Consider the following 15,038-nt stretch of genomic DNA (forward strand, 5'->3'; position numbering starts at 1 on the left):
TTTCAGAGTAAGGCTGTTCCTTGCATTGGTAAAATGCACAAACTTGTACTTCAGGGACACAGTCTTTCTGCAGAGTTTTGAAAAGTTTTTGCTTTGTCTTCCGTGGAACTGCTGCTTTTTGTATGTTCCACAAAAGTGTTGGGAGCATAAAGGATTAACAGCTTTCACCTAACAATGGGAAGGTAATGGTCTAGTGATATTATTTCTGGACTGTTAATCCAGAGACCCAGGTAGTGTTCTAGAGATCCAGGTTGGAATCCTGCCACAGCAGATTGTAGAACTTGAATTCAGCAAATATCTGGAATTATGATCTAATAGTGACCATGAATCCATTCTAATGATTGGAAAATCTCACCTAGTTCACCAATGCCATTTAGGGAAGGAAACTGACGTCCTTACCTACGAGTGACTCCAGACCCACAGCAATGCAGTTAACTCTTTTATTAACCATCCCAGTGGTTATTTAATGTTGATCTAACCAGCAGTGTCCTCATCCCATGAATGAATTTTTAACAGTCATTCGAACTGAGGTTTGTCTGCGGTGACCTTTGCAGAAGCAGCTTGTGTAAAGTTGATATCTAGTTTCACAGCTGAAGGGTCACATGAGTGAAATATAAACAATCTGCTCATGCACATGTGACTGTTACCCAGCCTGTGCAAGTCCCTGTATCCAGGAGGTGAGGGCTGAAGGGAGTGGGTCGAATGGTGTCTGGGAGAAAAGGACGAATGAGACAAAGGCAAATAAAGGGAGATGTAAGGACCACAATTTGGCGTACCTGTTCGACAGTAAAAGTGGATTGTGAGGGTGGAGGAAGACCTCAACTTTCACCCAGGCCTCTTCAATTTAGCAGTATGAGAGAAATCAATAAGACATCATGTTCTGCGTTTTAAGAAACGTCACCTTGGTCTAACCTAGGCGCTCTGAAGTAACTCAGCCTATTATATAAATACTTCATGTAGATAAAAATTATGCACAAAAAAAGGAAGCGGTCACTGAGGTCCCATTAACTTGATAACATCACATAAACTAATCTCTAATTTTCAAGAGTACTTTATTGTGCAACCATGGCAACTGTTCTTGCTTTCATTATTATGCCTTTTGCTTTATTTTTAGATGGGGAGCACTTCTCCTTCTTTCTCTTGCTTTGATTGGACATAGTGGCTCTGAATTATAAATATTTCAATTGAATTATTTTATAAACTCCATCACCCTCTGCGATTCTCGTTCATTTTTAAAAAGATGATGTTAACTACACAAGAAAACAGAGATCAAACTAATTTGGATATGTCATCGTTGCTTTCTCTCCAAAGCTAAGACCTGGAAGTATGAAATAATGTTGGGTACCACAAGATGAGACTGTTCTCCAGACTAATTGGTCTTGCCTCCTTTTTTTCTGCCTGGCGTGTGCTGAAGTGTTCTTCCGTGAACCTCAGGAGGTCTCATCCAAGTGGGTGATGTTCATGCATAGTTACATAGAACATAACAGCACAGTACAGGCCCTTCGGCCCTCGATGTTGTGCCGACCTGTCATACCGATCTCAAGCCCATCTAAACTACACTATTCCATGTACGTCCATATGCTTACCCAATGACGACTTAAATGTACCTAAAGTTGGTGAATCTACTACCGTTGCAGGCAAAGCGTTCCATTCCCTTACTACTCTCTGAGTAAAGAAACTACCTCTGACATCTGTCCTATATCTTTCACCCCTCAATTTAAAGCTATACCCCCTCATGTTTGCCATCACCATCCTAGGGAAAAGGCTCTCCCTATCCACCCTATCTAACCCTCTGATTATTTTATATGTTTCAATTAAGTCACCTCTCAACCTTCTTCTCTCTAATGAAAACAGCCTCAAATCCCTCAGCCTTTCCTTGTACGACCTTCCCTCCATACCAGGCAACATCCTAGTAAATTTCCTCTGCACCCTTTCCAAAGCTTCGATATCCTTCTTATATTGCGGTGACCAGCACTGTATGCAATACTCCCAAGTGCGGCCGCACCAGAGTTTTGTACAGCTTCACCATAACCTCTTGGTTCTGGAACTCGATCCCTCTATTAATAAAAGCTGAAACACTGTATGCCTTCTTAACAGCCCTGTCAACCTGGGTGGCAACTTTCAAGGATCTGTGTACATGGACACCAAGATCTCTCTGCTCATCTACACTACTAAGAATCTTACCATTAGCCCAGTACTTTGCCTTCCGGTTACTCCTACCAAAGTGCATCACCTCACAGTTGTCTGCATTAAACTCCATTTGCCACCTCTCAGCCCACCTCTGCAGCTTATCTATGTCTCTCTGCAACCTACAGCATCCTTCGTCACTATCCACAACTCCACCAACCTTAGTGTCGTCTGCAAATTTACTAACCCATCCTTCTGTGCCCTCATCCAGGTCATTTATAAAAATGACAAACATCAGTGGACCCAACACCGACCCTTGCAGTACACCACTAGTAACTGGTCTCCAGGATGAACATTTCCCATCAACTACCACCCTCTGGCTTCTTGAAAGAAGACAATTTCCGATCCAAACTGCTATATCTCCCACAATTCCATTCCTCTGCATTTTGTACTGTGGGGAACCTTATCAAATGCCTTGCTGAAATCCATATACACCACATCAACCGGTTTACTCTCATCTACCTGTTTGGTCATCTTCCCAAAGAACTCAATAAGGTTTGAGAGGCACGACCTTCCCTCCACAAAACCGTGCTGACTATTCCTAATCAATTTATTATTTTCTAGTTGATTATAAATCCTATCCCTTATAACCTTTTCCAACACTTTATCAACAACTGAAGTAAGGCGCACTGGTCTATAATTACCAGGGTTGTCTCTACTCCCCTTCTTGAACAGGGGAACCACATTTGCTGTCCTCCAGTCATCTGGCACTATTCCTGTAGACAATGACGAGTTAAAGATCAATGCCAAAGGCTCGGCAATCTCCTCCCTGGCTTCCCAGAGGATCCGAGGATAAATCCCATCCGGCCCAGGGGACTTATCTATCTTCACCCTCTGAAGGATTTCTAATACCTCTTCCTTGTGAACCTCAATCCCACCTAGTCTAGTAGCCTGTATCTCAGTATTCTCCTCGACAACATTGTCGTTATCTGGAGTGAATACTGTTGAAAAATATTCATTTAGCGCTTCCCCTATCTCATCTGACTCCACACACAACTTACCACTACTATCCTTGATTGGCCCTAATCTTACTTTCATCATTCTTTTATTCCTTAAAATATCTATAGAAAGCCTTAGGGTTTACCCTGATCCTATCCGCCAACAACTTCTCATGTCTCCTCCTGGCTCTTCTGAGCTCTCTCTTTAGGTCTTTCCTGGCTACCTCGTAGCCCACAAGCGCCCTAACTGAGCCTTCACATCTCATCCTAACATAAGCCTTCTTCTTCCTCCTCTTGACCAGAGATTCCACCTCCTTCGTAAACCACGGCTCCCTTGCTCTACAGCTTCCTCCCTGCCTGACAGGTACATACTTATCTAGGACACACAGGAGCTTCTAAGTGTATGTTTATGCACTGTTCCATCATGGAATACAGCACAGTTGCGTCTCTCCTCTTGTGACCAAATGCCCACCCATTGAGTCCAGCACATAACCCATGCTAGAGAGTGAGCACAGTTCTGTGGGAGCACTGCACTGTTGGAGGTGCTGCCTGTCAGATGAATCGCTAAGTCAAGTCCCTCTGCCTTCTCAATTGGGCCTGAAAACGAAAAGCAACCAAGTTCTTCCCTAGTCTGCTGGATGTTATTTATCTATGGGGACACTTACCTCCAAACTCAGCTATTCCAAAGGCATGGAAAAGGCTCTCAGCTCAAGATGAGCAGAGACATGAACGTGCTTTTAAATGTGCTTTGTTTTGTGATACAGAAATGTGCAATTCAGCACAAATTGCCTGCACTTCCCTGTATTTAGTCTGTGAGAATTTTGTTTTAATTTCCACCCCCCCAACCGTTTAATTTCCTGAGTTTTTTGCAGTTTTTTTTCCCCCCCAAAGGTGTTACTCCAGGCTTTATACAGGGATATAGAATGAGGACAGTGAAAGGCTGGCATTTTATGGCACCTTCAAAATGAAAAGCATTCTGACAAGCAAAGACAGTAGGAGCTGAAGATGCTGGAGTACCTGAGATAACAAGATGTGGAGCTGGATGAATACAGCAGGCCAAGCAGCTTCAGAGGAGCAGGAAGGCTGACATTTCAGCTCTAGACCCTTCTTCAGAAAAAGGGTTTCTCAAGAAGGGTGTAGGCCCGAATTGTCAGCCTTCCTGCTCCTCTGATGCTGCTTGGCCTGCTGTGGTCATCCAGCTCTACACGTTGTTATCTCTGACAATCAATGAAGTGCTTTTGAACTGTAGTCACTGTTGTGGTTTCAGATTGGCTGCTGTATTTTCTGCACAGCAAGCTCCCACAAATTGCAAGACAACAACTAGATAATTTTTTCCTCGATTGCAGGGGAGTAAATATTAACCCTGACATCCAGAAGAACTCTTCCCCATCATGCCATGGCATAATTTGTATCCTGGAACAACTGGCAGGGCCTTCAGTTTAGAGTCTCATCTACAAGACAGACCTGCAGCCTTCTCTCAGTACTGCACTGGATCATCAGCCTAGGTTTCTGTGCTCAAGTCATCAAAGTGAGACTTGAACTTTCTAACTCACCCTTCTAATTCACAGACTAGCATGTCCCTAAGTGAGCCACAGTCTGATATGAGCACAAGACTGACTTGTATCCCCATGACTATAGGAAATTGAGGGTTGTTCTGATTTTTCAGAGAATTTGATGGTGTAGATCTTGGAAAATAATTCCCTCTGGGTAATTAAGAATAAAGGGAATGAGAATAAAGAATGAATCTTAAAATTGGAGTCAAGGCCAAGATCAGAATCTCTTTTTCAGATTCTGGATAATAGAAGTTTAGAACTCTGTCTCCCCAATAGTCTGTAGGTGCTGGGAGAACATTAGAGCCTTCGGGACTGAAGAATATGGACCAATCAAGAAGAATGGAACAAGGCAAAGGTGTGAAAATGGTTGAGCTATGTTCTAACTGAATGATGGAGCAGGCTCGAGGGGCTGAATGGCCTCCTCCTAATCCTCATCTTCCTATGATCACTCATGCTCAGCTTCATTGCCTTTGATTCTCCTGTTGAGTTTGTGCTGTGATTTATCGATGCAGGGGCACAAAGTAAAGTTGGTGTGAGTTGGCACAACTTGAAGCTAATAGTCACTGGACTCATTCTGAAGTCAGTCAGCAGCAAATGTTCTGCTTTTCCTGAGGTATATTAGTAACCACAAATTGAGGTCAATTAATTGTTTTCTTTTATAAAATTTAGTGTTTTTTGAAAGAAAGAATGATGAAGATATTTTGCAAGTGAAAGAAAGCGTTATGACTGAATTGTGTCAGGCACATCATGAGATTTTTAGAAGTGGTAGGTGTCAGCTGACAATTTTTTTTAAGACTTGAAAGCCCTTGTAAAAATTGACTTTACACTGTTCTATACAAATGCACCACTAGTGTGCTTGTGGGTTTTTTAATTCACTCACAGAATATAGGCATCTCTGGCTAGGCCAGCATTTATTACCAATCCCTAATTGCCCAGAAGGCCCTTAAAAATCAACCACATTGATGTTGTTCTGGAGGTACTTATAGCCCAGACCAGGTTAGGACAGCAGATTTCTTTCCCCAAAAGAACATTAGTGAAACAGAGGGGGTTTTCCTCACCATCAGCAATAGTTTCACAGTCATTACTCTGTACCCTTCATTCGAGGTGCTTTCTTGAATTCACATTCCACCATCTACCATGGCAGGATTTGAACCTGGGTCCCCAGAACATACCCTCTGTCTTTGGATTAATAATCTATCAATAATATCATTAGGTCATTGCCTCCTGACTGCATTTCGTTGCAGCACAGCCCCTTTTACCTGCTTGATCCTTAATGCCCAGGTTTAAGATAGCAGTCAGTAAAACCGCCAGCTGTGGGGTGAACAATTTAAGAATACCTGCTCATGTGAGTGTCACATGTCATGCCGAGAAAGGTAAAGATTGGGGGATGGGAGGTCTGTTCAACCTCTGATGAAAAAACATGCAAAAACATGAATTTCTGTAGGGCTGACATAAATATGCACTGGGGTTGATTCACACACTGCAATTTACAGCATTGATAGAATTCTGTGTTGGAGACTGGAAGGTGCTAACACTCATTTTACAACCTCTAGCTTATTGGAGGGTAGTGTTCAGCTGATTCCTCCCTGAAGCTCATAAGGTATAATTTCTCGTCTTAACCGTGGCATGTTATTAATGTACAGCCAGCCAATTCAACTGAAACGGAACAATTAAGCATCTTTACTGCCAACAATGAGTCAATATTTACTTTAAAGCTGAATAAATAAGCAAACCCACCCCCCCCCAAAAAAAAAGCGGCAGGAATGACGGTGGTTTATAACAGCCAAGGTTGAAATGAATGTGGTCGTTGAACAAGTGAACAGCACTGTAGCTTAGGATTCGAAATGACAACTCTATATTCTATATCTAAACGTGTGTGTGTGTGTGTGTGTGTGTACAAAAGGAGGGTTTGAAGATGTCAGTAGAAGACAGCTGGAATTGTTCCACTGAACTGGTACAGTCAGCTTGTATCAGTTAGTTCTGCCCCTTGTCTCTGGGTCAAACACTCTGAAGGGTCTCGCTGTAGGATTTGAACACACATCCTAGACTGGCATTTCAGTACTCAGTGTGAATCGGGCAGGATGAAGGAAATGATGTGAGGTGTCTTTGTTCCAGCTGGAAAAGGAGGGAATCCAGGGAACATGAATGAAAAGATGTTAATGGGAGTGAACCCAAAACTGTCAATTCTCAGGGATGGGAAATTGCAGGCCCATGATTTAGCAACATGCATTCTTCTCCTGGAATCAGCTCCATTGTCCTTGATTTTCCTCCATTACAGCAGTGACCATGCATAAAAATGTGCTTCGTTTTGTGGAAAATGTTGTGGGACAACCCAAGGAGTTGAAAGGAGCTGTGTAAATGCAAATCTTTCTTCCCCTTTGAAGTTGTATTTGAGCTTGGTTTGAACAGTGACGCAGGCCAACAAAGGGAAAGGTCAGAGCTGAAAATCATTCAAATTCAGCTCCCATCGAGTGAGTGTAACACAAATTGCGTTGCTGTTAACGAGATGAAACTCTTTACTGCTGTCACATTAATAGCATTTGAAATGTAAGAGTAATTTCATTAAAATTAATGGAGTACCAGTTCTGAGGTAATAGCGGCAACATTAACCAAGTGAAGCATTAGATGGTATCCGGATTTTTGTTGTACACAATAATACATTAGAGACATAGAATAATACAGCATGGAAACAGGCCCTTTGGCCCAAACTGGTCCGTGCTGACCATGGTGCCCACTCAGCTAGTTCCAGTTGTCTGCATTTGGTCCATATCCCCCTCAACCCTTCTCCCTTCTCATCCATGTGTCTATCCAAGTTTTTTTTAAAGATGTTGCTATTGTACCTGCCTCAAACACTTTCTCTGGCAGCCCATTCCAGATTCACAACACTCTCCGCACGATGAAGCTGCCCCTTAGGTAATTCTTAAAATCTATCCCCTCTCATCCTAAACCTATGCCCAGGGAAAAAGACTATATGCATTCATCTTATCTATGCCTCTCATGATTTTATACCTGTCAATAAGATCACTTGTCGTTCTCTTATATTCGAAGGAATAACGTTCTAGATAGCAAAGTGTGGAGCTGGATGAACACGGCAGGCCAAGCAGCATCTTAGGAGCACAAAAGCTGACACTTCAGGCCTAGACCCTTCATCAGAAATAAAGTCCTACCCTGGCCAACCTCTCCGTATAACCCAGGCCTACTAGTCCTAGCAACTTCCTCATAAATCTTCTTTGCCCGCTTTTCTAGTAACTGATGGAGATTCCATTTCGACTATGTTGAATCAGCCTAAACAATCAGGCACTCCAATGAACTTCATTGATCAGAATTTCTTCTTTTTGTCCCAGTACATGTTGGGCCTGCTTCCAGTCCAGCGACCCCTACCTGCTGCCCTCCCCTTTAGTCCTTCACTGGTGGGCGTGGGCTGTTTTGGTGAAGATTTAGGCACGTCAACCATGCCTTCAGAGGCAGCTCTGACGAAGAAGTGCTGCACTGTCAGGGGTACCATCTTTTAGAAGCAGGGCAGAAGGCCTGTCCCTGCGGTCCTGGGTCAGGGTTTATCCTTTGGTCACTGTCACCCTCTGACTTCTATAATCAAATGCTCATCAGTTTATTATTCAGCAAGACTCAGGATAATGAAATGAATACAGGAACTCTGTCAGCTTTCACTCCACCCCATTTCAAGAATTCCTTAACCTCTGAGACCACATCCATTGCACTATGTTCAATAGTACTCATTGCTATGCTTGTTGTGAAAACTCCAAAAACACCAGCCAATTGTATTAAACTATTTTGTTTTGATAGGTTTAAGTGAAAATATATTTGCTGTGATTAGATGATTAAATATTTCCTCCTATCTAGGTTACAGGACAAGCAAAATTAAATGACAAATTAAGTTTTTGATGAATTAACTCTAAGGTTTTACTGAGCAACGCGAATCTCAAAGTCCTTCTCCCAACAACCACACCCCCCCCCGCATCAAATGGAATCATAAAATCTTTTCTAACCTTCAGTTATAAATTGGGAGAACAGGACTTCTTTGAACACTGAAGAACACAATTTATAAGGAAGAGCAGTGTTTTGTTTTAAAAACTTCTCGCCGACATATTGTCAAGAATTGCTGAGAAATGTAGTTTAATGGGCCTCTGTGGAATATCCTAGTGCAGTGGTTTAAAAATAGGCACTTACAACTGGAGGAAGACTGAAAAACGCTGCATGCCAGGACTCAATACCTTTTGTAGTTGTGTTATCAGAGGCAAGTATTTAATGCGATTCTGCTCTAGCACGACAATTTATGAATGAACTGTCTTTTGGTGCTTTCTTCTGCAGCGTTCTGCAGTGAGGGTTTTCATATTTCCACAGGTGAAATCAGTGTATGCCCTCTAATGTTTTATTAAAGTTTATTTCACATTCAGGAATTATTTATTTATTGGTTCTTCACCTCTCTGCTAATGGGACTGGCTCTTGCTCAGGTAGAATTCCTCAGATGATAGGTGCCCAACAGTATGCGAATGCTGTGGCAATTCTGAAACAAAACCTGAAGAAGCTGGAAGCACATCAGTTGAGTTAACATCTGCAGAGATTACATGTAGCCTACATTTTCAGTGTCGTGGGGTGGGACACTGAAAGTCATCCCCGTGTTGGGCCAGTGAAACCCAGTCTGTTTGGAGTATGGGGATGGTAATGGGGATAAACATGGAAATACAGGAACATAGATAACAAAGTGTGGAGCTGAATGAACATAGCAGGCCAAGCAGCATCTCAGGAGCACAAAAGCTGACGTTTCGGGCCTAGACCCTTCATCCGAGAGGGTCTAGGCCCGAAACATCAGCTTTTGTGCTCCTGAGATGCTGCTTGGCCTGCTGTGTTCATCCAGCTCCACACTTTGTTATCTTGGATTCTCCAGCATCTGCATTTCCATTAACACTAACACAGGAACATACATGTGTAAAGAAACAAACATACTTTGCTTCTCACACACATTTCCACACACACACACACACACACACACACACACAGAAACAAAAGCTCAAATCACCAGACTTGCACTCAGCATACTAGAGCATCAAACATAGAACAGTACTGCACAGGAATGGGCCCTTTGGCCCATGATGTTCTGTCGAGCATGACGCTAAATTAAACAAATCCCTTCTACCTGTCCATATCCCTCCATTCCTTGCACATTCATGTGTTTATCCAAAAGTCTCTTGAATGCCCCTATCGTACCTGCCTCCATCCCCACTCCTGGCAGTGCGTTCCACTCTCTAGGTAACAAAAACTTGTCCAGCACATCCCCTTTGAACTTTCTCCCTGTCACCTTAAATACATGCCCCCGAGTTTTAGGCATTTCAACTCTGATGGTCAACCCTATCTAATGTATTCCATAATTGTGTAGACTTCTATCAAGTCTCTCCTCAGCGTCTGCTGCTCCAGGAGAAGAAAACTCTAGTTTTTCTAGCCTCTCCCCATAGCTTATACCCTCTATTCAAGACAGCATCCTGGTAAACCTCTACTGCAAACCCTCCATATCCTGCCTGTAAGGTGGCGACCAGAATGAAACACAGTATTCTCAGTGTGGCCTAACCAAAGCCTGATGAAGCTGCAACATGACATCCTGACTCTTGTACTCAATTCCCCAATCAATAAAGGCAAGCATGCCATACACCTTCTTTACCACCTGATCTACTTGTGTGGCCATCTTTGGGGATTTGTGGACTTGAACTCCAAGATCCCTCTGTATATCAATGTTGTTCAGGGTCCTATCGTTAATTGTAAAAAAGAACAAATAGGAAATGTGTGAATTGAAAACTGGAAAAAGATCAAATATCTGGTGACAGTCATGAGAGACATGATAAGAGAAGTTAAAAAGGTATTAATGAGACTCACAGCCTGGGTGAATGGCTGAAATATCGATGGGTTGATTTGAAATAGAAAAACAACTGTGAAAGTCAAATTGCACCTTAATCATTTTCATGTACACGTCTACAAATTAGGAGCAGGCATTGGCCCCTCAAACTTAAGACTTTTGTTTTTGGAAAGCATGTAATGGTGCGAGTCAGGTGGCAATAATAAAAAAATCAGAAAAGAATGAAAGCAGATAAGGAGGGGAAAAATTAGAGAGAAAGCTAGCCAGAAAAATATATAAGAATAAACTTTGATAAATGTTTTAAAAATAGAGTTTACAAGAGAGTTGTGAAGTCACAGAATTACAGCATGGAAACAGATCACTTGGTCCAAATTGTCCATGCTGACCAGATATCCGAAATAAATCTGGTGCCATTTGCCAGCATTTGGCCCATATCCCTCTAAACCCTTCCTATTCATATACCCCTTTCTGATGCCTTTTAAATGTTGTAATTGTACCAGCCTCCACCACTTCCTCTGGCAGCTCATGCCATACACGCACCATCCTCTACATGAAAATGTTGCCCCATAGGTCCCTTTTAAATCTTCCCCTCTCACTTTTAACTTATACCTTCCAGTTTTGGACTCTTCCCCCACCACTCCCCTTTGGCTATTAACCCAATTCATGCCCCTTATGATTTTATAAACTTCTGTAAGGTCACCACTCCCCCTCTCAAGTGACAGGGAAAATAGCCCCAGCCTAATCAGCCTCTTTCCTATATCTCAAACCCTCCAACCCTGAGCATTGATTCTACATAAAGTGAAATTAGTAATGGAAAGGCAGCCAGTGGAAGATAAATTGTACAGGAATTTTGCAGTATAGCAATGACTATATCCCTCCCCCTCTGAAGCTGAGGACATTGGGCAATTCTTTAGTTTTTTTGTAGCTCCTCCTGGGCTGTTTTAGCACAGGGTCAGGTTCCTCCAACTCTGCCTCTGGTCTGCGTGGCGTGTTATGCATAGTAGCCAGCATCTTGTACCCAGAGCATCTCGGAAGGATTCATTCTCCTCTCCAAAGCGTCGAGGAGGTGACATCTGCCGTGTCCGTCTCCCATCTGGAGGTATGTTCCACGCTTGACGGAGAGGGAGAACCCACAAGTTTCTGAACAGTCAGGAAGGCAAGCAAGGAGCTGGGCACACTTTGCTTCCATGCAGGTTTCATATGGTCCATGTGCTTGTTCAGCACCATCACACCTGCCTCAACTTTACACATCACTGAGCCTGACCTCGCTTTGACATGCCTGTTAGCCATGCACAGCCATTACTGTAATTCCTACACCAAACTACAACCCCTGAAGTAAACCACCTCTCTCACTTCGTGGAGTCTTGTGTTTGGTGTTGGCATTTCACCACATTCCCAAGCCAGGTCCAGGAAGGTCAGATTTCACTTGGCATGCTACGTTCTCCCCAAACATATCTGTTGCCTGCCATTTTAACATGCCACCCTGTTCCCTGGCCAACATCTGTCTCAGGCTTGCTGCAGTGTTCCAGCGAAGCTCAATGCAAGCTGGAGGAACAACACCTCGTTTTCTACTTGGGGACCCTACAGCCCTCCAGACTCAATGTCATGCTCAATAATTTTAGGGCCTAAACTCTCCCATGTCCCAGCCCCTTACCCCACACACCAGGCCTTGTTATCACAGTCTGCCACTACACACTACCTATTGTTAGTAACTAACAGTCCCCTAGCCAGGAGGATGAGTAGCTGTTAATGGGGACTGTTAGTCTATCATTTGACAAACAAACTGCTCTTCTGTCTCTATCCTATAGTTTACTCCTAGCCCCCCCCCCCCTCCCCTGCTATTTTCTGCATATAAAATTACATTTTCCCAGCCACCATCAGTTCTGAGGAAGTGTCACTGGGCCTGAAACATTAACTCTGAATTTTTCTTCACAGATGCTGCCAGACCTGCTGAGCTTTTCCAGCAGCTTCTGTTTTTGTTGCAGCAGCAATGGGCTTGCAGGCCTGGATCCTGAAGAAAAATGCAACCATTTGGCTGAAGCTTGGCTTTGTTTTGGGGTTTTGCATCGGGCTGACCTAGAGTCCCTCTGATCAGGATATGTCCTGGGAGAAGCTGTGCAATTGCCTTCACTCAAGTGGTGCTCCCCAGGCTCAGGCAGGGTGGTCACTTCCATTGACATATCCCTGTAACTCATATGCTCCACTTGCTGCATTTTCCAATGATAAAGCCAGTAGTAGTGCCTGAAGTCCAATTGGGCTTCAGTTAGTCAGTGCTTCTGAATGGGTTACATCATTAATCCCACATACCAAACAATCTCTCAGCATTTAATAAAGGGTTAAAACAAAGTTGCTTTGTCAGTCATCTTAACCAAGTCAAAGATCCTGATACAGATTCACCTGGTTCTCAAATTACCAAGTAAAAATGATAGTGTTTCAGAATTACAGGAGACTTGGGATTGAGAAATTCCCTGACTAAATCCATCAACTCTTGAAAGGTTTTAGTATCTGGTGCCTCAGGGAAAGTTAGGCTCTTAACAACCAAAAAAGCTGCAGGTCCAGAAGCTGTCAGGAGAATTCATCATTGCTTTTTATCTGCCATAATATCATTTGCCCAGAAGAAGTAACTCAGTCTGTCCACATGCTGGGCCCAGTCTTCAACAACAAGATCAAACATGTCCAGCTTCCAAAATAACAGCACAATGCCAGAAAAGAAAACTTACCCCAACTTAAAGATGACTGCGAGTGAATTTCTTCAGGAGCGTGCTTTTCTCTCATTGCCACTAAAATAACCCCACAGAGCCCAGTATTCCATCACCAAGATACTTTTTATCTACATGTGGAGAATGCTTGTCACTGATCCAGCTCCCTGAAAGCAAAGAGGATGTTTGACACTCCTGTTTATATCTGCCAGCCAGGGCTCCCTGATTGGACCAGCTTAACAGCCCCAATGAGGGAACTCATACTCTATGATGTCCACTTGGCTGACCTCATTACAATCACTACTGGTGGAAGTAGAGTTTTTCATATATTTTTAAGGCAAAGGTGGATAGATTTTTGGTATACAAAGGGGTGAAATTGTTTTTGGGGGTGAGCAGTGTATTAGGATGAGAGTACTTAATGGGTTATTTTAAGGTCTGATCAGAAAGAATGCAAGAAGACTTGCGTGCTTTGATATGAAGCAAATTTATTAGCTTAACTACTTAATATATATTAGAGACATATGCAAATGAGTGAATCTTCATAATGTACATGTACAAACAAGTGAGTCTCACACTGCCTGCTACCTGTTGGTGAGCTTCACGCTTTGGGGTGGCGCACAGAGCTCTATAGCAGATTCCATTCCAGTCTCAAAAACCCCGGCCTGATGATGCAATGACTGCTGAGTGGGCCCAAGTCCCTGATACTAATTCCATTCTGAAAGTAAGGTGACATGCTGAATCTCCATTTCATAATGCGGCAGCACTTTTCCAACTTTGAAAACAAGTTGAAAAACAAGTCCATGTAACTGCACATTGCTCACTGAGCTGTGCCACGTGATTACCTTCCAGTCAAAACAGGCTGTTTTTGCATCAGGCCTATTTTTCATGTACTTTTAACTTTCTTCCCATTTCTTATTGCCATGAGTAGTTAATTCTTTCCTGTTAACCCTTAATGGTCTGGTTTGAAGATATTGATTTTAAGCCCAACTTTACAGCAGGAAAGGAGATAAGTGGCTGCAGTTGAATCAACCGTGACCTTTTGATGGGTAGAGCAGGCTCAAGCCCTGAATGGCCTGCTCCTCTTTGTTTGAATGATCTTATGTTCACAAACCTTCCTAATCACTTGCTGTATCTGCACACCAACTTGGATCCATATGTCACAGCATCCATCTCCTCTTCTGCCTCAGTTCTGTGCCCTCTCTCCTACTTGAATATTCTTCCTGCCAAACTTTCCTCCCTAACTTTAAGTTGTTAGCAAATTTAACAATACATTCAGAACCTTCATCCAAATCATTAATTGTTAATCATTGAGATGCTAGCACTGATCTTTGCATACTGCAATTGTTACACCTTGATCCATTTCTGCCAAACTTCTATTTCCTGTTAGTTAACTTATCTTCTATTTGTATTAATATGTGATCCACAACATCAAGTCGGCTAACTTTGTCTTCTAACCTTTGGTCTGGCACCTTGTCAGCTGCCTTCTGCAAACCTACATATATCATATCCACAGGATCCCCTTTATCCACATTGCTGTGACTTCCTTGATGGGCTCTAATAAATTAGTTGAAAACTGATGTCCGTTTTATAAAACCATGCTGAATCTACCTGATTGTATTGAGGTTTCCTATGTGCCTTTCTACTCCTACCTTTACGATAGATTTCTGCATTTTCCCTGAAAGAGAAGTCCAAACTAACCAGCTTGTAATCCCTTGCCTACAGTCTCCCTTCAATAGAGTTGGATGAGCAGAGATTGCCTGTCGCTTGAATAGAGAAGGAAGAGAACGAAGATTGCTCC

At 42.8% G+C, this 15,038-nt stretch overlaps 1 protein-coding gene across 24 annotated transcripts in view; it reads left to right on the plus strand.

Moving 5' to 3' along the window:
* celf2 (cugbp, Elav-like family member 2) overlaps positions 1 to 15,038 on the plus strand; it is a 910,164-nt gene that overhangs the window by 528,624 nt on the left and 366,502 nt on the right. The window lies entirely within an intron of this gene.

The sequence above is a fragment of the Stegostoma tigrinum genome, chromosome 25 (genome assembly GCF_030684315.1).
Source record: "Stegostoma tigrinum isolate sSteTig4 chromosome 25, sSteTig4.hap1, whole genome shotgun sequence".
NCBI classification, from domain to species: domain Eukaryota; kingdom Metazoa; phylum Chordata; class Chondrichthyes; order Orectolobiformes; family Stegostomatidae; genus Stegostoma; species Stegostoma tigrinum.